The sequence below is a fragment of the Oncorhynchus masou genome, unplaced genomic scaffold, assembly GCF_036934945.1.
Source record: "Oncorhynchus masou masou isolate Uvic2021 unplaced genomic scaffold, UVic_Omas_1.1 unplaced_scaffold_3011, whole genome shotgun sequence".
Taxonomy (NCBI): Eukaryota; Metazoa; Chordata; class Actinopteri; order Salmoniformes; family Salmonidae; genus Oncorhynchus; species Oncorhynchus masou.
Genome location: NW_027009430.1, coordinates 20,688 through 45,759, shown reverse-complemented (window position 1 = coordinate 45,759; position 25,072 = coordinate 20,688). Strand labels below are relative to the sequence as shown.

At 47.4% G+C, this 25,072-nt stretch overlaps 1 pseudogene; it reads right to left on the bottom strand.

Annotated features, from left to right (window-relative positions):
* Positions 1 to 6,921: 6,921 nt before the first annotated feature.
* LOC135534106 (four and a half LIM domains protein 3-like) overlaps positions 6,922 to 25,072 on the bottom strand; it is a 35,547-nt pseudogene continuing 17,396 nt past the window's right edge.

Here is a 25,072-nt window from a genome sequence, read left to right as displayed (position 1 = left end):
ATTCAAGGCACACTTAACCAGCATGGCTACCACAGCATTCTGCAGCGATATGCCATCCTGTCATGTCTTGTTATGTCTGTTCCTGTCCTTTCTCTTCATTCTCTCTCTCTGCTGGTCTTTTTAGGTTACCTTCTCTGTCTCTCATCCCTCAGCTGTTCTACATTTCCCCTAACTAGCTCATTCTCTCTTTCCCCACCTGTTCTCTCTTCCCCCTCTGATTAGGTCTCTATTTCTTTCTCTGTTCCTGCTACTTTCAGTGTCTGATTCTTGTTTGTGTTTTTGATGCCAGAAGCAAGCTGTCGTCTCGTTTGCTTCCACCTTGTCCTGTCCTGTCGGAGTCTGCATGGCAGGTGCAACCTGCATTATACTACGTTCTTTTGTTCCATTGACTACGTTGGAAGAGGATTTATGCCATTCCTGTTTTTTATTAAAGAACTCTGTTTTCTGTTAAAACCGCGTTTGGGTCTTCACTCAAGTTCATAACAGAAGAATCAGACCAAGAATGGACCCAGCGGCTCCGGACCCTTTTCACTCCGCCGTCAAGATCCAGGGAGCGATGCTAGGCAGACACGAGGAGGAATTGTCTGCTGCTCAACATGCCGTTGAGACCCTGGCCGTCCAAGTCTCCGACCTCTCAAGACAGGTTCACCAACTCCACCTCGATCCACCGCCCACTTCCAGGGTTTCCGAGTCTCCGGAGCCCAGGATCAACAACCCGCCGTGTTACTCTGGGAGCCCACTGAGTGCCGCTCATTCCTCACTCAGTGTGATGTGGTGTTCTCTCTCCAGCCCAACACTTACTCCAGAGCGCAGCCCGCATCGCCTACGTCATTTCTCTCCTTACCGGACGGGCGTGAGTGGGGCACAGTCCAGGAGGCGAGGGCTGAGTGTATTAACCAGTATCAGGACTTTAAGGAGGAGATGATACGGGTTTTGACCGTTCTGTTTTTGGCGAGGAGGCTTCCAGGGCCCTGTCTTCCCTATGTCAGGGGAATAGATCCATAACGGATTATTCTATTGAGTTTCGCACTCTCGCTGCCTCTAGTGACTGGAACAGGCCGGCTTTGCCGCTCGTTTTCTGGAGGGTCTCCACGTCGAGGTTAAGGATGAGATCCTCTCCCGGGAGGTTCCTTCCAGTCTGGACTCCTTAATAGCTCTCGCTATTCGCAGCAGAGCGGACGGTTTGATCTTCGTCGCCGAGCTCGTGGAAAGGAGCTCACGTTCCCAGTTACTCCTCTCCACATCACTGCCACCTGCCGCATCACTGCCACCCTCCCCGCCGGCTCGGATGCTGAGCCTATGCAGCTGGGGGTATTCGCATCTCGGCCAAGGAGGGGAACGGAGAATCCAATCGCCTCTGTCTCTACTGCGGCTCCGCTGGTCATTTTGTCACCTCATGTCCAGTAAAGGCCAGAGCTCATCAGTAAGAGGGCTACTGGTGGCCATAGCTGCAGGCTTTTCCTTCTGGATCACGCACTACCTTTCCGGTCCATCTCCGCTGGCCCGGTTCATCTGCTTCCTGCAGTGCCTTGATAGACTCTGGGGCGGGCTGTTTTATGGACGAGACCTGGGCTCGGGAACATGACATTCCTCTCAGACAGTTAGGGAGCCCAGGGCCTTGTTCGCTTTAGATGGTAGTTCTCTCCCCAAGATTCAGCGTGAGACGCTGCCTTTAACCCTCACTGTCTCTGGTAATCATAGCGAAACCATTTCTTTTTAATTTTTCGTTCACCTTTTACACCTGTTGTTTTGGGTCATCCTGGCTAGTGCGCCATAACCCTTCTATTAATTGGTCTAGTAATACTATCCTATCCTGGAATGTTTCTTGTCATGTAACCTGTTTAATGTCTGCTATCCCTCCTGTTTCCTCTGTCTCTTCTTCACAGGAGGAGCCTGGCGATTTGACAGGGGTGCCGGAGGAAGTATCACGATCTGCGCACGGTGTTCAGTCGTTCCAAGGCCACTTCTCTCCCTCCCACACCGGTCGTATGACTGTAGTATTGATCTCCTTCCGGGAACTACTCCCCCGGGGTAGATTATACTCTCTGTCGGCTCCCGAAGGCGTAAGGCTCTCGAGGATTATTTGTCGGTTTCGCTCGACGCCGGTACCACGTCTCCTCCTCCTCCCCCCGCCGGAGCTGGAGTTTTTGTTCAGAAGAAGGACGGGTCCCTGCGCCCATGCGTGGATTATCGAGGGCTGAATGACATAACAGTTAGAATCGTTATCCGCTTCCTCTTATGTCTTCAGCCTTCGAGATCCTGCAGGGAGCCAGGTTTTTCACCAAATTGGACCTTCGTAACGCCTACCATCTCGTGCGCATCAGGGAGGGGACGAGTGGAAGGACGGCGTTTAACACTCCGTTAGGGCACTTTGAATACCGGGTTCTTCCTTTCGGCCTCGTTAACGCTCCAGCTGTCTTTCAGGCACTAGTTAACGACGTCCTGAGAGACATGCTGAACATTTTGTTTTTCGTTTACATGGATGATATCCTGATTTTTTCACCGTCTCTCTCGATTCATGTTCAGCACGTGCGCCAGCGTCCTCCAGCGCCTTTTGGAGAACTGTCTTTATGTGAAGGCTGAGAAGTGCACTTTTCATGCCGCCTCTGTCCCTTTTCTCGGTTCCGTTATTTCCGCTGAGGGCATTAAGATGGATCCCGCTAAGGTCCAGGCTGTCATTGATTGGCCCGTTCCTAAGTCACGCGTCGAGCTGCAGCGCTTTCTGGGCTTCGCTAATTTCTACCGTCGTTTCATCCGTAATTTCGGTCAGGTGGCAGCTCCTCTCACAGCCCTTACTTCTGTTAAGACGTGCTTTAAGTGGTCCGTTTCCGCCCAGGGAGCTTTTGATCTTCTTAAGAATCGTTTTACATCCGCACCTATTCTTGTTACACCTGACATCTCTAGACAGTTTGTTGTTGAGGTTGACGCGTCAGAGGTGGGCGTGGGAGCCATTCTTTCTCAGCGCTCTCTCTCTGACGGCAAGGTCCATCCTTGCGCGTTTTTCTCTCATCGCTTATCGCCGTCAGAACGTAACTATGATGTTGGTAATCGCGAACTGCTCGCCATCCGCTTAGCCCTAGGCGAATGGCGACAGTGGTTGGAGAGGCGACCGTTCCTTTTGTCGTTTGGACTGACCATAGGAACCTTGAGTACATCCGTTCAGCCAAACGACTTAATGCGCGTCAGGCTCGTTGGGCTCTGTTTTCGCTCGTTTCGAGTTTGTTATTTCTTATCGTCCGGGCTCAAAAAACACCAAACCTGATGCTTTATCTCGTCTCTTCAGTTCTTCTGAGGTCTCCACCGACCCCGATGGGATTCTCCCTGAGGGGCGTGTTGTCGAGTTGACTGTCTGGGGAATTGAGAGGCAGGTAAAGCAAGCACTCGCTCACACTCCGTCGCCGCGAGCTTGTCCTAGGAACCTTCTGTTCGTTCCCGTTCCTACTCGTCCGGCCGTTCTTCAGTGGGCCCACTCTGCCAAGTTAGCCGGCCACCCCGGCGTTCGGGAAGTGCGCTCGCTTCCATTCGCCAGCGTTTCTGGTGGCCCACTCGGGAACGTGACGCGCGTCGATTTGTCGCCGCTTGTTCGGTCTGCGCGCAGACTAAATCTGGGAACTCTCCTCCTGCCGGCCGTCTCAGACCGCTTCCCATTCCCTCTCGACCGTGGTCTCACATCGCTTTAGATTTTATCACCGGACTGCCTTCATCAGCGGGAAGACAGTTATTCTTACGGTTGTCGATAGATTCTCTAAGGCGGCTCATTTCATTCCTCTCGATAAGCTCCCTTCTGCTAAGGAGACGGCTCAGATCATTATCGAGAATGTTTTCCCGAATTCATGGCCTTCCGTCTGACGTCGTTTCCGACAGAGGTCCGCAGTTCACGTCTCAATTTTGGAGGAGTTTTGCCGTTTGATTGGGGCTTCCGTCAGTCTCTCGTCCGGCTTTCATCCCCAGTCTAACGGTCAAGCCGAACAGGCCAATCAGACTGTTGGTCGCATTTTACGCAGTCTTTCTTTTCGTAACCCTGCGTCTTGGTCAGAACAGCTCCCCTGGGCAGAGTACGCCCACAACTCGCTTCCCTCGTCTGCTACCGGTCTATCCCCTTTTCAGTGTAGCCTCGGGTACCAGCCTCCGCTGTTCTCATCTCAGCTCGCCGAGTCCTGCGTCCCCTCCGCTCAGGCTTTTGTCCAGCGTTGCGCGCACCTGGAAGGGGTCAGGTCGGCACTTTGCCGTAATAGGGCGCAGACTGTGAGGGCCGCTAATAAGCGTAGGACCAAGAGTCCTAGATATTGTTGCGGTCAGAGTATGGCTCTCCACTCAGAACCTTCCCCTTAAGACAGCTTCTCGCAAAGTTGGCCCCGCGGTTCATTGGTCCGTTCCGTATTTCCCAGGTCATTAATCCTGTCGCAGTGCGACTTCTTCTCCCGCTATCTTCGTCGCGTTCACCCGGTCTTCCATGTCTCCTGTGTTAAGCCCGTTCTTCGCGCCCCCGTCCCTCCCTCCCCCATCCTTGTCGAGGCGCACCCATCTACAGGGTTCGTAAGATTTTGGACATGCGCCCTCGGGGGTGGTCATCAGTACCTAGTGGATTGGGAGGGGTACGGTCCTGAGGGAGAGGAGTTGGGTTCCCTCTCGGGACGTGCTGGACCGTTCGCTGATCGATGATTTCCTCCGTTGCCGCAGGTTTTCCTCCTCGAGTGCGCCAGGGAGGCGCTCAGTGAAGTGGGGGGTACTGTCATGTCTTGTTATGTCTGTTCCTGTCCTTTCTCTTCATTCTCTCTCTCTGCTGGTCTTTTTAGGTTACCTTCTCTGTCTCTCATCCCTCAGCTGTTCTACATTTCCCCTAACTAGCTCATTCTCTCTTTCCCCACCTGTTCTCTCTTCCCCCTCTGATTAGGTCTCTATTTCTTTCTCTGTTCCTGCTACTTTCAGTGTCTGATTCTTGTTTGTGTTTTTTGATGCCAGAAGCAAGCTGTCGTCTCGTTTGCTTCCACCTTGTCCTGTCCTGTCGGAGTCTGCATGGCAGGTGCATCCTGCATTATACTACGTTCTTTTGTTCCATTAACTACGTTGGAAGAGGATTTATGCCATTCCTGTTTTTATTAAAGAACTCTGTTTTCTGTTAAAACCGCGTTTGGGTCTTCACTCAAGTTCATGCACCATCCCATCTGATTTGAGCTTAGTGGATAATCATTTGTTTTTCAACAGGACAATGACCCAAAACACACCTCCAGGCTGTGTAATGGCTATTTGACCAAGAAGGAGAGTGATGGAGTGCTGCATCAGATGACCTGGCCTCCACAATCACTCGACCTCAACCAATTGAGATGGTTTAGGATGAGTTGGACCGGAGAGTGAAGGAAAAGCAGCCAACAAGTGCTCAGCATATGTGGGAACTTCAAAGACTGTTGGAAAATGGCACCCCAAAATGGCACCCTATTTCCTCCTGTACTCCCTGTTCACCCACGACTGCGTGGCCACGCACGCTCCAACTCAATCATCAAGTTTGCGGACGACACAACAGTGGTAGGCTTGATTACCAACAACGACGAGACGGCCTACAGGGAGGAGGTGAGGGCCCTCGGAGTGTGGTGTCAGGAAAATAACCTCACACTCAACGTCAACAAAACAGAGGAGATGATTGTGGACTTCAGGAAACAGCAGAGGGAACACCCCTATCCACATCGATGGAACAGTAGTGGAGAGAGTAGCAAGTTTAAGTTCCTCGGCATACACATCACAGACAAACTGAATTGGTCCACTCACACAGACAGCATCGTGAAGAAGGGCGCAGCAGCGCCTCTTCAACCTCAGGAGGCTGAAGAAATTGGCTTGTCACCAAAAGCACTCACAAAACTTCTACAGAGGCACAATCGATAGCATCCTGCGGGCTGTATCACCGCCTGGTACGGCAACAGCTCCGCCCTCAACCGTAAGGCTCTCAGAGGATAGTGAGGTCTGCACAACGCATCATCGGGGGCAAACTACCTGCCCTCCAGGACACCTACACCACCCGATGTTACAGGAAGGCCATAAAGATCATCAAGGACATCTACCACCCGAGCCACTGCCTGTTCACCCCGCTATCATCCAGAAGGCGAGGTCAGTACAGGTGCATCAAAGCTGGGACTGAGAGACTGAAAAACAGCTTCTATCTCAAGGCCATCAGACTGTTAAACAGCCACCACTAACATTGAGTGGCTGCTGCCTACACACTGACACTGCCTCAACTCCAGCCACTTTAATATTGGGAATTGATGGGAAATGTTGTAAATATATCACTAGCCACTTTAAACAATGCTACCTTATATAATGTTACTTACCCTACATTATTCATCTCATATGCATACGTATATACTGTACTCTATATCATCGACTGCATCCTTATGTAATACATGTATCACTAGCCACTTTAACTATGCCACTTTGTTTACATACTCATCTCACATGTATATACTGTACTCGATACCATCTACTGTATCTTGCCTATGCTGCTCTGTATCATCACTCATTCATATATCCTTATGTACATATTCTTTATCCCCTTACACTGTGTATAAGACAGTAGTTTAGGAATTGTTAGTTAGATTACTTGTTGGTTATTACTGCATTGTCGGAACTAGAAGCACAAGCATTTCGCTACACTCGCATTAACATCTGCTAACCATGTGTATGTGACAAATAAAATGTGATTTGATTTGAAAAGCATTCCTCATGAAGCTGGTTGAGAGAATGCCAAGAGTGTGCAATGCTGTCATCAAGGAAAAGGGTGGCAACTTTGAAGAATCTCAAATATTAAATATTTTGATTTGTTTATTCCATCTCTGTGTTATTTCATAGTTTTGATGTCTTCACTATTATTCTACAATGTATAAAATAGTATAAAAATGGGGAAAAACCCTTGAATGAGTAGGTCGACAAAAGTTTGACTGGTACTGTATATATTTAGGGTGATGTAGTATTAAATATAGGTTGATGTTTAGAGGCTCTCTTAAATGTACGATAGGTGGTCATGTCACCGCTGTGTGTTACAAACGGGATATAGCTATAACTGTACATTTGTGATTGGTCAAGCACAGTTGAAGGACAGAGAAAGTGATTCTCATTGGTCTTCTTGGTCGTTGTTGCAGTCTCCACAAAGGATCTGGTCCCGGTCAGGGAAGAAGCCGGACCCAACCAGAGAGACAGAGCAGTGGGAGCACTTGAAGCAGGGCTGGTGCCACTGCCGATCCTGGAAAGAAATGTACTTCCCCTCGCCAAACCCTGGAGGGAATAAAACACGTAGCATGTATAGTAGCATACGAGTACGTCCCAAATGGCACCCTATTTCCAATATAGTGCACTACTTTTGACCAGCGTCCTTTGGGCCCTGGTCAAAAGTAGTGCACTGCAAAGGGAATAGGATGCCATGTGGGATGTAGCCTATGTCTACCACCTGGATTGACAGGTGTGCAGTAAGAAATGATTTTCTGAACATTAAGGCATGTGGGTAATTCTATGGTTGGCTGTAATATCAGCATTGAACATCCACCAGTTCTCTGTGTTCAGTTGAAACACTGGCATTCTAAACAGCCACAGGCTCTACCAGTATATTTCCAGTATGTCTGTGCTCTGGCATGCAGGGCGTCTGGGCTGGGCTGGTACTTAGTGCCACAGTGTAAGTGCAGTATGTAGGGAATAGGGTGCCATTTGAGTGTTTCAAATCAACCCATATTATCTAGTGAAATGGAGAAGACATGACCTGTGATGGGCGAGTTACAGGAGGCACACTTCTGTGCGTAGAGGCTGCTGAAGCACTTGACGCAGTAGGGCGTGTCTCCCTGGGAGGTGAAGGGCTGGCCCGCCAGTGGGCTCTTACAGCCGTTACACACCAAACACTCCTTGTGCCACGTCTCATCTTTGTAGCTGACGCCTCCTGTCGCCAGCACCTATGCAGGATACATACCCATCAACCTTACTGACTTGATCTGACAAAGTGGTTTCACAAGAAACCGATCTACTACCGTGAGAACGTCAATAACAGTGACAGGGAGAGGATAATGTTGATTCGAGGAGACCCTGGTTCACCTTTTTGCAGAGGCTGCATCGCGGGGTGAACCTGCCCTCGTAGCAGGGTACACAGTAGTAGTCGTCTTTGTCGGGGATGAAGGACTGGCCACCGATGGGCTTCTCACAGCCATGGCACACAAAGCAGTCCTCGTGCCACGCAGAGCCCCCATACTCCAACTTCTTTGAGCCTGCCAGAGGGAGAAGGAGAGAGAGAGGAGAGACTGAGACAGAGATTGAGACTGAGACAGAGACTGAGACGGACAGAGATTGAGACAGAGACTGAGACGGACAGAGATTGAGACAGAGACTGAGATTGAGACTGAGACAGAGACTGAGACGGACAGAGATTGAGACTGAGACAGAGATTGAGACAGATATTGAGACAGAGACTGAGACAGAGACAGAGACTGAGATTGAGACAGATATTGAGAGAGATAGAGACAGATATTGAGACAGAGACAGAGACAGAGACTGAGACTGAGATTGAGATTGAGATTGAGATTGAGACTGAGATCGAGACAGAGACATTTATTGAGACTGAGACAGAGACAGACAGATTGAGACTGAGATTGAGACTGAGATTGAGGCTGAGATTGAGACTGAGATTGAGACAGAGACATTTATTGAGACAGAGACAGACTGAGATTGAGACAGACATAGATTGAGACTGAGATTGAGAGATAGATTGAGACTGAGATTGAGACAGATTGAGACTGAGACAGACAGATTGAGACTGAGACAGAGATTGAGACAGAGATTGAGACATAGATTGAGACTGAGACAGAGACAGACTGAGACAGAGACAGACTGGAGATTGAGATAGACATAGATTGAGACTGAGATTGAGACAGACAGAGACTGAGACAGAGATTGAGACAGACAGAAATTGAGACTGAGATTGAGACACAGACAGAGACAGACTAAGACAGAGACAGACTGAGATTGAGACAGACATAGATTGAGACTGCGATTGAGACAGACAGAGACTGAGACAGACAGACAGAGACTGAGACAGAGATTGAGACACAGACAGAGACAGACTAAAACAGAGACAGACTAAGACAGAGACAGACTGAGATTGAGACAGACATAGATTGAGACTGAGATTGAGACAGACAGAGATTGAGACTGAGATTGAGACTGAGACAGACAGACAGACTGAGACTGAGACAGAGATTGAGACAGACAGAGATTGAGACTGAGATTGAGACATAGATTGAGACACAGACAGGTTTGGTATAATTCACTCTGTCTGCAAGAGTCATCACCTGTGAAGTCATGGCAACTACCGGTTTGTGTGCCATGTCAGCCAATTGAGTTCTGGGTTAGAATGTCAAACCTCAGTATGCGTAATGTCCTAGTTCTGACACCTACTGCTACAGCTGGTTGTGATTGAGGACCTTACTACTGATAAATGTGTTTGTTTTTTATGACTGTGGTTTTCTTTCTGCTTGCATTTTGGATTTATATTATGACGTGTATATTTTGTATTTTTTTGTTGAAATTCAGGGCTCATATACTTTGTTCTAAATATGACTATCTGACAAAATCAAGGTTAAATAAAGGTAATATTTGCTGTAACACCACCCAGTCTAACCTGCTGTAACACCATCCAGTCTGACTGCTATAACACCATCCAGTCTGACTTGCTATAACACCATCCAGTCTGACTTGCTATAACACCATCCAGTCTAACCTGCTGTAACACCATCCAGTCTGACTTGCTATAACACCATCCAGTCTGACTTGCTATAACACCACCCAGTCTAACCTGCTGTAACACCATCCAGTCTGACTTGCTATAACACCATCCAGTCTGACTTGCTGTAACACCACCCAGTCTAACCTGCTGTAACACCATCCAGTCTGACTTGCTATAACACCATCCAGTCTGACCTGCTATAACACCATACAGTCTGACCTGCTAAAACACCATCCAGTCTGACTTGCTGTAACACCACCCAGTCTAACCTGCTGTAACACCATCCAGTCTGACTTGCTATAACACCATCCAGTCTGACTTGCTATAACACCATCCAGTCTGACTTGCTGTAACACCACCCAGTCTAACCTGCTGTAACACCATCCAGTCTGACTTGCTATAACACCATCCAGTCTGACCTGCTGTAACACCATCCAGTCTGACCTGCTATAACACCATCCAGTCTGACTTGCTGTAACACCATCCAGTCTGACTTGCTATAACACCATCCAGTCTGACCTGCTATAACACCATCCAGTCTGACCTGCTATAAACACCATCCAGTCTGACCTGCCGTAACACCATCCAGTCTGATAACACCATCCAGTCTGACTTGCTATAACACCATCCAGTCTGACTTGCTATAACACCATACAGTCTGACCTGCTATAACACCATCCAGTCTGACCTGCTATAACACCATCCAGTCTGACTTGCTATAACACCATCCAGTCTGACCTGCTATAACACCATCCAGTCTGACCTGCTGTAACACCATCCAGTCTGACCTGCTGTAACACCATCCAGTCTAACCTGCTATAACACCATCCAGTCTGACCTGCTGTAACACCATCCAGTCTGACCTGCTATAACACCATCCAGTCTGGCCTGCTATAACACCATCCAGTCTGACCTGCTATAACACCATCCAGTCTGGCCTGCTATAACACCATCCAGTCTGACCTGCTATAACACCATCCAGTCTGGCCTGCTATAACACCATCCAGTCTGACCTGCTATAACACCATCCAGTCTGGCCTGCTATAACACCATCCAGTCTGACTTGCTATAACACCATCCAGTCTGACTTGCTATAACACCATCCAGTCTGACCTGCTATAACACCATCCAGTCTGACCTGCTATAACACCATCCAGTCTGACCTGCTATAACACCATCCAGACTGACCTGCTATAACACCATCCAGTCTGACCTGCTATAACACCATCCAGTCTGACCTGCTATAACACCATCCAGTCTGACTTGCTATAGCACCATCCAGTCTGACCTGCTATAACACCATCCAGTCTGACCTGCTATAACACCATCCAGTCTGACCTGCTATAACACCATCCAGTCTGACCTGCTATAACACCATCCAGTCTGACCTGCTGTAACACTATCCAGTCTGACCTGCTGTAACACCATCCAGTCTGACCTGCTATAACACCATCCAGTCTGACCTGCTATAACACCATCCAGTCTGACCTGCTATAACACCATCCAGTCTGACCTGCTATAACACCATCCAGTCTGACCTGCTATAACACCATCCAGTCTGACCTGCTATAACACCATCCAGTCTGACCTGCTATAACACCATCCAGTCTGACCTGCTATAACACCATCCAGTCTGACCTGCTATAACACCATCCAGTCTGACCTGCTATAACACCATCCAGTCTGACCTGCTATAACACCATCCAGTCTGACCTGCTATAACACCATCCAGTCTGACCTGCTATAACACCATCCAGTCTGACCTGCTATAACACCATCCAGTCTAACCTGCTGTAACACCATCCAGTCTGACCTGCTATAACACCATCCAGTCTGACCTGCTATAACACCATCCAGTCTGACCTGCTATAACACCATCCAGTCTGACCTGCTATAACACCATCCAGTCTGACCTGCTATAACACCATCCAGTCTGACCTGCTATAACACCATCCAGTCTGACCTGCTATAACACCATCCAGTCTGACCTGCTATAACACCATCCAGTCTGACCTGCTATAACACCATCCAGTCTGACCTGCTATAACACCATCCAGTCTGACCTGCTATAACACCATCCAGTCTGACCTGCTATAACACCATCCAGTCTAACCTGCTGTAACACCATCCAGTCTGACCTGCTATAACACCATCCAGTCTGACCTGCTATAACACCATCCAGTCTGACCTGCTATAACACCATCCAGTCTGACCTGCTATAACACCATCCAGTCTAACCTGCTGTAACACCATCCAGTCTGACCTGCTATAACACCATCCAGTCTGACCTGCTATAACACCATCCAGTCTGACCTGCTATAACACCATCCAGTCTGACCTGCTATAACACCATCCAAACATCCAGTGATATTATTTATACTTTATTCAAACTTCTGACTTTAAGTGTCCCCCACAAATAAACACTTCCTCCAAGTAGGTAATAAAAGTAGCCAAAATAAATAGCGAGCCATGCCTATGAAAATGAACATCACATCTCTTAATTATTGCCTTTTGTTTTACGAGCTTTGGGAACTGAAATGTGCGCGTGGGGAGGTCGGCCAGTGCAAATCGCAATTGGCTGCTTTTAAGGGCGAGGAGGCAGTGTAGTGTTCAACTGCGGTAGACCATAGAAACAAGCCAAAACGACTACTCAGTGCTCAGTTGTACAGAAACGGTGGAGAAATAACCCCCAACCTGCCCTGTCCAGATTGAATCCCGTGTCATTTCCAGCCCTGCCCTGTCCAGCCCCTGCTGTTGGTGTAACACTGCCATGCCGTCACAAAGACCGTTGGGCCAGAAGTCAACAGAGAGGTACTTTCGGTCAAATGAGGAGACAATCACAATCACATCTAAGCTGTGTCACACCCAGCTCAACCACAAAAATACATTAGACTGCGTCCCAAATGGCACCCTATTCCCTACGTAGGGCACCACTTCAGACCAGGCCCATACGGCTATGCCTTCTGCGACTGCTTGTGAAAACTCTATGTCTTTACTTGCGTGACATTGACTGAGAGAGAGAGCTGCTTCGTCAAAAGTCATGACAGTGGTTAAACGCCTGTCAGTGATAGGTGTGAGAACAGTAGTTGAGTAATTGAGGCCAAAGCAGGCAATTTTTTATGCCACGGCAACTATGATGGATAGGTAACCAGGTCAGCGCAGTATAGCTCGGCTCAGCTCAGTAGGACGAAAGGGTGTTGTCTTGTATCCCGCACGTTTTTGGGAGTTTCGATGTTTCTGCTACTCAAGGGAAGCAGTAGCAGGTGTGGGTACCTGGCATGACGGTCTTGTCGCAGGCCACACACTTGACGAGAACTCATTGTGGTAGCAGTCGTTGCACAGCAGCGCCTCCTCCTGGCTGGTGAAGGGCTCGTCCGCCAGCGAGCGGTCAGCAGTCACAACGGAAACAGTGTTCGTGGTAGTGCCTGTCCTCGTAGAACAGCTCCTGGAGAGGGAAAGGGAGAAAGGTCAGTACTGGTATTAACTGATGGGAAACTCAGCAGTAACATTTTGGCAGTTAAATGCAACAACACAACACATTATTTATAAAAAGCAAACTATTAATTTGTTTTCTTTAACACTATAAACAAATACTATAATTTGTTTACAAGCATGATAGCTGTACTTTGAGTTTATGGTTGATGCAGCTTGTTGGCCATTAGCCAATAAGCATTTCTCAATGAGTTCTAAGCATGTGAATGCATCCAACTGGTATTTGTGACTTTACAACTGGTAATTAACACCTTCCTACTTGATCATGAACACAGCATTATAATCCGTAAAATTGGGATTGAAAGACCATTCACACCAATTGTGGCTGATGGGCAGAGATATCGGAGGTTGGGCTCATTCTAATAGTTGGAATGAAATGATTTGAAAGGTATCAAACACATGGTAACCATTTTCATGTGGTCCATACCTTTCCAGATCTGTTAACAAGGAGCTAGATTAGATCTGATAACCAGGAGCTAGATTAGATCTGTTAACCAGGAGCTAGATTAGATCTGTTAACAAGGAGCTAGATTAGATCTGTTAACAAGGAGCTAGATTAGATCTGTTAACAAGGAGCTAGATTAGATCTGTTAACCAGGAGCTAGATTAGATCTGTTAACAAGGAGCTAGATTAGATCTGTTAACCAGGAGCTAGATCAGATCTGTTAACAAGGAGCTAGATTAGATCTGTTAACCAGGAGCTAGATTAGATCTGTTAACCAGGAGCTAGATCAGATCTGTTAACAAGGAGCTAGATTAGATCTGTTAACCAGGAGCTAGATTAGATCTGTTAACAAGGAGCTAGATTAGATCTGTTAACCAGGAGCTAGATCAGATCTGTTAACCAGAGCTAGATCAGATCTGTTAACAAGGAGCTAGATTAACAAGAAACTAGATTAGATCTGATAACCAGGAGCTAGATTAGATCTGTTAACCAGGAGCTAGATTAGATCTGTTAACAAGGAGCTAGATTAGATCTGTTAACAAGGAGCTAGATTAGATCTGTTAACAAGGAGCTAGATTAGATCTGTTAACAAGGAGCTAGATTAGATCTGTTAACCAGGAGCTAGATCAGATCTGTTAACAAGGAGCTAGATTAGATCTGTTAACCAGGAGCTAGATTAGATCTGTTAACCAGGAGCTAGATCAGATCTGTTAACAAGGAGCAGATTAGATCTGTTAACCAGGAGCTAGATTAGATCTGTTAACAAGGAGCTAGATTAGATCTGTTAACCAGGAGCTAGATCAGATCTGTTAACCAGGAGCTAGATCAGATCTGTTAACAAGGAGCTAGATTAACAAGAAACTAGATTAGATCTGATAACCAGGAGCTAGATTAGATCTGTTAACCAGAGCTAGATTAGATCTGTTAACAAGGAGCTAGATTAGATCTGTTAACAAGGAGCTAGATTAGATCTGTTAACCAGGAGCTAGATCAGATCTGTTAACAAGGAGCTAGATTAGATCTGTTAACCAGGAGCTAGATCAGATCTGTTAACAAGGAGCTAGATTAGATCTGTTAACCAGGAGCTAGATTAGATCTGTTAACCAGGAGCTAGATCAGATCTGTTAACAAGGAGCTAGATTAGATCTGTTAACCAGGAGCTAGATCAGATCTGTTAACAAGGAGCTAGATTAGATCTGTTAACCAGGAGCTAAGATCAGATCTGTTAACCAGGAGCTAGATCAGATCTGTTAACAAGGAGCTAGATTAGATCTGTTAACAAGGAGCTAGATTAGATCTGTTAACCAGGAGCTAGATCAGATCTGTTAACCAGGAGCTAGATCAGATCTGTTAACAAGGAGCTAGATTAGATCTGTTAACAAGGAGCTAGATTAGATCTGTTAACAAGGAGCTAGATTAGATCTGTTAACCAGGAGCTAGATCAGATCTGTTAACCAGGAGCTAGATTAGATCTGTTAACAAGGAGCTAGATTAGATCTGTTAACAAGGAGCTAGATCAGATCTGTTAACCAGGAGCTAGATTAGATCTGTTAACAAGGAGCTAGATTAGATCTGTTAACAAGGAGCTAGATTAGATCTGTTAACAAGGAGCTAGATTAGATCTGTTAACCAGGAGCTAGATTAGATCTGTTAACAAGGAGCTAGATTAGATCTGTTAACAAGGAGCTAGATCAGATCTGTTAACAAGGAGCTAGATTAACAAGAAGCTAGTTTAGAGCTGATAACAAGGAGGTTTTAAGTAAATATTGAAACACCACCACTTTTGTTCCAGGTCAACCGTAGTGCAAGCGAACACTGTTAACACACATTGCATGATTAATGTCTCACATTATGTTCTGGGTGAAAACTATATATATAATCTATTAAATCTGACACACGCGTAGGTTTTTACAGAACCACTACAGGGAATGGGACTGAGAAGGATGAGTGCTGTGAGTTGTGTGTGGAGGAGGATGAGGGCCAAAGCTAACAGAACCTTGATTTACTGCGAGCCCCTCCAAAGGGAGTCTATAACTCAGGGGTCACCCGTGCCCCGTGGCGCCTAAGGGTGTTCCCTCCAGCCTTATGTTTTCATTTGACTCTAACTAAAAGGCCTTAATGTCTGGCTGGAGGAACTCAAAGGGGATTTGCAGACGTCTGGGTATTCGACAAAGAGCAGGAAAGTTATGTTTTCCAAAAACTCCATCTGCTCTTTGGAATCTTTAGAATCTTTGGAATCTTTATAATCTTTGGAATCTTTATAATCTTTAGAATCCACAAAAGATAACCACGAGGACAAGGACAAACACACACACACAAGTGAAAACCTCAGAAGAGACCGCACATACAGAAGTGTAGACAGACAACAGAAAACACCCACTAGCCACAAGTAAACACACACACACACACACCCACACACACCCTTGTATATGCTTACCCGTGCGTTGTGTGCAATGAGCTCCTTGCACTCCTGACATGTGTTGGCATACAGGCGGTCATAGCAGGGGATGCAGTGGGAAACGTCCTCCACCTGAATGTATTTGCGTCCGTACAGGGACTCCTTGCACTCACCACAGTCAAAACGGTCACTCATGTTGTCTTATTTCTGATTCACCTCCTGAAGTCAAACATCACAACCACAGTGAAGGGGTGTTAGCTGAGAGAAGGAGGAGAGGAGGAGCATGTGAGGGCGGAGGGAGTAAAGGAGAGGGGGGCGATAGAGAGAGCAAGGGAGAGAGAGAGAGGGACAGAGGGGAAAGAGAGAGGGACGGAGGAGTGACATGTTGACCAGACCGAACATGCATGTTGATTTTGTCCCCCCACACCAGACGCAATCAGAACAAGTAGGTTGAAATATCAAAACAAACTATGAACCAATTATATTAATTTGAGGACAGGTCGATAAGCAAACATTTATGGCAATTTAGCTAGCTAGCTGAAATGCACAATATCCTCTACTCCGGAAATGAATCCACAGGTAAATGGTAAACTGAGTTTTAGGAGATGGGAGTTAGAGAGAGAAAGAGAGAGAGGGAAAGAGAGAAAGAGGGCAAAAGAGTGAGAGAGAAAGAGGGCAAAGGATAGAGAGAAAGAGGGAAGGAGAGAGAAGGAAGGAGAGAGAGTCAAGGAGAGAAAGAGAGGGAGAAAGAGAGAGAGAGAGAGAGAGGGAAGGAGAGAGGCAAGGAGAGAAAGAGAGAGAGAGGGAAGGAGAGAGAGAAGGAAGGAGCGAGAGGCAAGGAGAAAAAGAGAGAGAGAGAAAGAGGGAGAAAGAGAGAGAGAGAGAAGGAAGGAGAGAGAGGGAAGGAAGGAGAGAGAGAAAGAGAGACAGCGAGAGAGAAAGAAGGAGAGAGAGAAAGAAGGAGAGAGGGGCCAGGAGAGAGAGAGAGAGAGAGAGAGAGAGAGAGAGGGGCCAGGAGAGAGAGAGAGAGAGAGAGAGAGAGAGGGAAGGAGAGAGGCAAGGAGAGAAAGAGAGAGAGAGGGAAGGAGAGAGAAGGAAGGAGCGAGAGGCAAGGAGAAAGGAGAGAGGGGCCAGAGGAGAGAGAGAGAGAGAGAGGGCCAGGAGAGAGAGAGAGAGAGAGAGAGAGAGAGAGAGAGGGAAGGAGAGAGGCAAGGAGAGAAAGAGAGAGAGAGGGAAGGGGGGAGAGAGAAGGAAGGAGCGAGAGGCAAGGAGAAAAAGAGAGAGAGAGAAAGAGGGAGAAAGAGAGAGAGAGAGAAGGAAGGAGAGAGAGGGAAGGAAGGAGAGAGAGAAAGAGAGACAGCGAGAGAGAAGGAAGGAGAGAGAGAAAGAAGGAGAGAGGGGCCAGGAGAGGAGAGAGAGAGAGAGAGAGAGGGGCCAGGAGAGAGAGAGAGAGAGAGAGGGGCCAGGAGAGAGAGAGAGAGAGAGAGAGAGAGAGAGAGAGAGAAAGAGAGAAAGAGAGAGAGAGAGAGAGAGAGGGGGAGGGAAGGAAGGAGAGAGAGAAAGAGACAGCGAGTGAGAAAGAGAGAGAGAAGGAAGGAGAGAAAGAAGGAGAGAGCCAGCAGATACAGGGAAAATTATTAGAGGGGGAGAGAGAGGGATGGAGAGAGAGAGAGAGCGAGAAAGGGAGAGCGAGAGAGGGAAGGAGAGAGGGAAGGAGAGAGAGGGAGAGCCAGCAGATACAGGGGAAATGAGAATGAGTTAGAGAGGAGGAGAGAGAGAGAGAGCGAGAGAGAGAGAGAGAAAGAGAGAAATAGAGAGAGAGAGAGAGCGAGAGAGAGAAAGAGAGAGAGACAGCAGATACAGGGGAAATGAAGGCCTATTAACTTTTATTGCTCTCTGATTAGAGATGAAGATAGAGAATAGGTTTTAATGGGATTGAACTCTCACACACAATCTAGTAATGTTTGTTTTGTTATCAATAAGAAACCCATTTGGATCTGTGATTAACAGGAACCCTGAGAACATGAAAACAAATGATGCGGAGAGAGAGAGAGAGGGAGGGATATGCGTCAACAGCAACCTTGGGAAAATCCTCTGCATTTTCATTAACAGCATGACTCGTACATTTCCTCAGTGAAAACAATGTACTGAGCAAATGTCAAATTGGCTTTTTGCCAAATTACCGTACGACAGACCACGTATTCACCATGCCACTCTAAATGACAAACATACAAACCAAAACAAAGGCAAAATGGCACAAAGGCCTGCTATACAAATTGACGGAAAGTGGTGTTGGGGGAATAACATAACACATTATAAAATCCATGTACACAAACAACAAGTGTGTGGTTAAAATTGGCGAAAAACACACACATTTCTTTCCACAGGACCATGGGATGAGACAGGGAAGCAGCTTAAGCCCCACGCTCTTCAACATATATATATATAAACGAATTGGCGCGGGCACCAGAACAGTCTGCAGTATCCGGCCTCACCCTACTAGAATCCTCACCCTACTAGAATCCTCACCCTACTAGAATCCTCACCCTACTAGAATCCTCACCCTACTAGAATCCTCATCCTACTAGAATCCTCACCCTACTAGAACCCTCACCCTACTAGAATCCTCACCCTACTAGAATCCTCACCCTACTAGAATCCTCACCCTACTAGAATCCTCATCCTACTAGAATCCTCACCCTACTAGAATCCTCACCCTACTAGAACCTCACCTACTAGAATCCTCACCCTACTAGAATCCTCAACCTACTAGAATCCTCACCCTACTAGAATCCTCAACCTACTAGAATCTGATGTCAAATGTCTACTGTTTTCTGATGATCTGGTGCGTCTGTCACCAACCAAGGAGAGAATACAGCAGCACCTAGATATTCTGCACAGATTCTGTCAGACCTGAGTCCTGACAGACCTGGTCCCTGACAGACCTGAGTCCTGACAGATCTGGTCCCTGACAGACCTGGTCCCTGACAGACCTGGTCCCTGACAGACCTGGGCCCTGACAGACCTGGGCCCTGACAGTAAGTCTCAGTCAGACAAAAACAATTGTGTTCCAAAAAAGGTCCAGTTGCCAGGACCACAAATACAAATTCCATCTAGACACAATTGGCGTGGGCACTAGAGCACACAAAAAAACTATACATACCTCGGCCTAAACATCAGCACCACAGGTAACTTCCACTAAGCTTTGAACGATCTGAGAGACAAGGCAAGAAGGGCCTTTATGCCATCCAAAGAAACATAGAATTTGACATACCAACGAGGATCTGGCTAAATGGAATTATTTCACTATGGCCTATTTGTTGCCTACTCTTCTACATTTCCACTGTACACCGATTTCTTTATTGTGTTATTTGACTGTACGTTTGTTTATGTGTAATTCTGTTCTTGTCACACTTTTTGTCGCTTTATCTTGGCCAGGTCGCAGTTGTAAATGAGAACTTGTTCTCAACTGGCCTACCTGCTTAAATAAAGGTGAAATATATATATATATATTTTAATACTTGAATCAGTTATAGAACCCATTGCACTTTATGGTTGTGAGGTTTGGGGTCCGCTCACCATCCAAGTTTTTTTATTTTATGGGACAAACATCAAATTAAGACTCTGCATGCAGAGGTTTGCTAAAATATCCTCAGTGTACAACGTAAAACACCAAAATAATGCATGCAGAGCAGAATTAGGCCGATACCCGCTAATGATCAAAATACAGAAAAGAGCCGTTAAATTATATAACCACCAAAAATAAAGTAAGTTCTATACCTTCCTTAACAAAGTCATCAGCTATAGAGAAATAAAAAGACCCCCAAAAGCAAGCAGGTCCAGGGGCTCTGTTCACAAACACAAACACACCCTACAGAGCCCCAGGACAGCAGCACAATTAGACACAATTAGACCCAACCAAACAAAAAGATAATTACTTGACACATTGGAAAGAATTAACAAAAAATAGAGAAAACTAGAATGCTATTTGATCCACAGAGAGTACACAGTGGCAGAATGGCAGGACTTCCACAGAAGTCGGTCCCTCTCCTTGTTCGGGCGACGTTCGGCGGTCGACGTCACCGGCCTTCTAGCCACCGCTGATCGACTTTTCATTTTCCATTTGTTTTGTCTTTGTCTTACACACCTGGTTTCACTCACCCAATTACCTGTTTAGTATTTAACCCTATGTTCCCCATGTTTGGTTGTGAGTGAATGTTTGTTGTATTTGTGGTCTGTATTGTGGGCTTGGATTTATCTTGTATTTTGATGACTTTGAGTAAAGTTACCTTTATTCACTCATCTCTGCTCTCCTGTGCCTGACTCCTCTGCACCAGCTGCACATAGACCCTTACACAGAATACCTGACCACTGTGACTGACCCAAACTTAAGGAAAGCTTTGACTATGTACAGACTCAGTGAGCATAGCCTTGCTATTGAGAAAGGCCGACTCAGTGAGAAGGCAGACCTGGCTCTCAAGAGAAGACAGGCTATGTGCTCACTGCCCACAAAATGAGGTGGAAACTGAAACGGAGAAGAGGTTGGATCTGTAGCTTTTCCTATGGAACAGGAAGTGCAGATAGGGTCCATTAGGATCCATATTGGCAACATTAGAAATGTCACCATATTCCCTTTAAAGTAGTTCACCGCAGAATTACACGACTGCCAGAAGGTCTCAAGAGTTTAGGTATCACCGGCTCAAGGAAACAATGTCAGGAACATGGCATTGACAGAGACTAAAGGCAGACACAAATGTTTCTCTTGGAAGCCGTTTCGTTTATAATATTTTCCCTCTTTTCGGGCAAAGAATACCCTTGAACTGCTTTCAGAATGTCAAAATAGTGTTGAGCGAGGAGGAGGAGGAGGAGGAGGAGGACGAGGAGGACGAGGAGGCGGAGGAGGAGGACGAGGAGGAGGACGGAGGACGAGGAGGAGGAGGGAGGAGGAGGAGGAGGAGGAGGAGGAGGGGAGGAGGAGGAGGAGGAGGAGGAGGAGGAGGAGGAGGAGGAGGAGGAGGAGGAGGAGGAGGCGAAGGAGGAGGAGGAGGCGGAGGAGGAGGAGGCGGAGGAGGAGGAGGAGGCGGAGGAGGAGGCGGAGGAGGAGGGTTGTGGGTCCAGCGATGTGCAGCTGAGAAACAGACGGTGGGGTGAAGTGACGGCCCTGGGGGTGAAGGGTTCAGCAGCCCCTGCCGATCAGACAGCACTGACGTCACAGCCTTACAGGCTCCATGTCAAAGTGGCGACTGGACCCAGGAACAGGCTGCGTTCCAAATGGAAACCCTATTTCCTATATAGTGCCGCCCATTTTGAACCAGGGCCCATAGGACTGTGGTCTAAAGTAGTGCACTATGTAGGGAATAGGGTGTAATTTGAGATGCAGAACCTGGTGCTCCTAATGAAGCCGACTTCTTTTCTCGGATATGCATTCGCACACAGGGGGGGGTGTCTCGATATGGAACTGAGTGTGTGTGTGTGTGTGTGTGTGGGGGGGGGGGGGGGGGTCAACCATTGCCCATGAAAGGAATCCCATCCAACAGTTGATGTGTTGTTTTCCAGGTACTGATGTAAATGTACTGGACGCCACAAGCTATTTGCATCTGGTCCATGAAGTAGTCATCTCAGCAGTGAGAGGGATTTATGTGCCCTTCAAATGAAAAGTCACAGACTTTATTTAACATTCTGAGCCCCTGTTAAAACACCATGACAAGCAAACAAGAAAGAAGAGCTGGTGAAAGAACAACTCCTGTTTTATCCACCTTATTTGTCTATTTTGTTTATTATCAAGCAACTGAAACTTGGTTGAGTAGCCCCTTTACAAAAATGTCATAGCAGCAGAGCATTTGGAAAATGGGAAAATTCAGTCATATCATTTCCCATGAGCAAGACTGCATCAGCCTGAAGAGGGTTGAGGCTTCGCAAGTTCAAAGACAAAATGGACGGAGCACGAAACAGACACAACTCCGTCACACTTTCATGTCTGTTTCATGTCTGTTTATTGTCAGAGCAGTGGAAATCAGCTTGACTTCCCCAGCTCATGTCTCTCAGGTTTATATTCTGGTCCATACATCCCATGACATCTGTAAATACATCCTTTGTACTCCAGCTGTTGTGTCACCGAGCACAGACATTATGACATTCCTTTCTACGAAAGTCATACCAAAAAAAAAAGAAAAAGAAAAAAGAATATGTCCGAAATACAAAACCACGGCCTTTCTGTTGGATGATCTAACTCTATTGAGTCTACCCTCCCACAGACAATAGCTTTGTTTAATTCAGTTTCAGCTCATTTAAACAATGTCCAGACTCTTCTGGTATAGTAATAACTACTGTACTCCAAAGAGTGTCCTGTAGGGGAGATGACTGACCCTGAATGAGCCACGTCAGTGGTTCATCATAATTATGACTGGCGGTTGAAATACACATAGACATGACCTGGGTATAGAAACAGTCTAGAGGGAACGCCTCAAAGATATATGGAGAATAATAAAGGGAATTGACTGAACAACACACACACACACACACACACACACACACACACACACACACTAAATATGTTGGCTGGCATCATTGTTTTCAGCCACAGATGGGTTGAACACATCCTTCTACACTGTGTCTTTCTTCCAACCAACCGTGTCTTTCTTCCAACCACATAAAATGTATCTGTGTCTCCGCGTCGCGCTCCCAGTGAGACGTTAAGTCAAACAAAAGGCCATCAGTGGGAGACATGTTTTTCTCTCCTAGCACACTGCTGTTATAACTCTGCATTTCACACTGGCCAGGAGGACACATGGGTATTATTCAGTGATATATTGGTTGCGCTGGCTGGTAAAAGATTAATCGGAGTCATTGACTCTGAAGGCTTTGTACTGTGAGCCAGACAGCAAAACTCTCTCTCTCTCTTCGTCTTCCACATAGTCCAACGACAGACCAGGCCGCCTCTCCCTGTCTCACACATGGCCCAGCGACAGACCAGGCCGCCTCTCGCTGTCTCACACATGGCCCAGCGACAGACCAGGCCGCCTCTCCCTGTCTCACACATGGCCCAGCGACAGACCAGGCCGCCTCTCGCTGTCTCACACATGGCCTAGCGACAGACCAGGCCTATCTGAACTTGTTTTCTTTCTAATCTGACATTTTATTCGGAGTGCAGAGCCAGTTGGAAGTGTGTGAGGCTTGAGTTAGTTCGGGAGGTTCTCTCTCTGCCATGAGTTTGTTCTGCGGGGGGGTTCTCTCTCTGCCTTGAGTTAGTTCGGGAGGTTCTCTCTCTGCCATGAGTTAGTTCTGCGGGGGGCTCTCTCTCTGCCATGAGTTAGTTCTGCGGGGGGCTCTCTCTGCCATGAGTTAGTTCGGCAGGTTCTCTCTCTGCCATGAGTTAGTTCTGCAGGGTTATCTCTCTGCCATGAGTTAGTTCTGCAGGGTTCTCTCTCTGCCATGAGTTAGTTCTGCAGGGGGCTCTCTCTGCCATGAGTTAGTTCTGCTGGGGGCTCTCACTGCCATGAGTTAGTTCTGCAGATTCTCTCTCTGCCATGAGTTAGTTCTGCAGGGGGCTCTCTCTGCCATGAGTTAGTTCGGCAGGTTCTCTCTCTGCCATGAGTTAGTTCTGCAGGGTTCTCTCTCTGCCATGAGTTAGTTCTGCAGGGTTCTCTCTCTGCCATGAGTTAGTTCTGCAGGGGGCTCTCTCTGCCATGAGTTAGTTCTGCTGGGGGCTCTCTCTGCCTTGAGTTAGTTCTGCAGATTCTTTCTCTGCCATGAGTTAGTTCTGCAGGGGGCTGTCTCTGCCATGAGTTAGTTCTGTGGGGGCCTCTCTCTGCCATGAGTTAGTTCGGCAGGTTCTCTCTCTGCCATGAGTTAGTTCGGCAGGTTCTCTCTCTCTGCCATGAGTTAGTTCTGCAGGGGGCTCTCTCTGCCATGAGTTAGTTCTGTGGGGGGCTCTCTCTGCCATGAGTTAGTTCTGCAGGGGGGGATCTCTCTGCCATGAGTTAGTTCTGCAGGGGGCTCTCTCTGCCATGAGTTAGTTCTGCTGGGGGCTCTCTCTGCCATGAGTTAGTTCTGCAGGGGTCTGTCTCTGCCATGAGTTAGTTCTGTGGGGGGCTCTCTGCCATGAGTTAGTTCTGCAGGGGGGCTCTCTGCCATGAGTTAGTTTGGCAGGTCTCTCTCTGCCATGAGTTAGTTCTGCGGGGGCTGTCTCTGCCATGAGTTAGTTCTGTGGGGGCTCTCTCTGCCATGAGTTAGTTTGGCAGGTTCTCTCTGCCATGAGTTAGTTCTTATGGGGGCTCTCTGCCATGAGTTAGTTCTGCAGGGTTCTCTCTCTGCCATGAGTTAGTTCTGCAGATTCTCTCTCTGCCATGAGTTAGTTCTGCAGGGGGCTCTCTCTGCCATGAGTTAGTTCTGCAGGGGGCTCTCTCTGCCATGAGTTAGTTCTGCAGGGGGCTCTCTCTGCCATGAGTTAGTTCTGCAGGGGGCTCTCTCTGCCATGAGTTAGTTCTGCAGGGTTCTCTCTCTGCCATGAGTTAGTTCTGCAGGGGCTCTCTCTGCCATGAGTTAGTTCTGCAGGGTTCTCTCTCTGCCATGAGTTAGTTCTGCAGGGGGCTCTCTACCATGAGTTAGTTCTGCTGGGGGCTCTCTCTGCCTTGAGTTAGTTCTGCGGGGGGGCTATCTCTGCCATGAGTTAGTTCTGTGGGGGGCTCTCTCTGCCATGAGTTAGTTCTGCAGGGGGGGCTCTCTCTGCCATGAGTTAGTTCAGCAGGTTCTCTCTCTGCCATGAGTTAGCTCCCCTCACTCTCCTTTATCCCAGAACAAAGAGATGACTGCTCCCCTCTCCTTTATCCCAGTATAAAGAGGTGACTGCTCCCCTCTCCTTTATCCCAGTATAAAGAGATGACTGCTCCCCTCTCCTTTATCCCAGAACAAAGAGATGACTGCTCCCCTCTCCTTTATCCCAGTATAAAGAGATGACTGCTCCCCTCTCCTTTATCCCAGTATAAAGAGG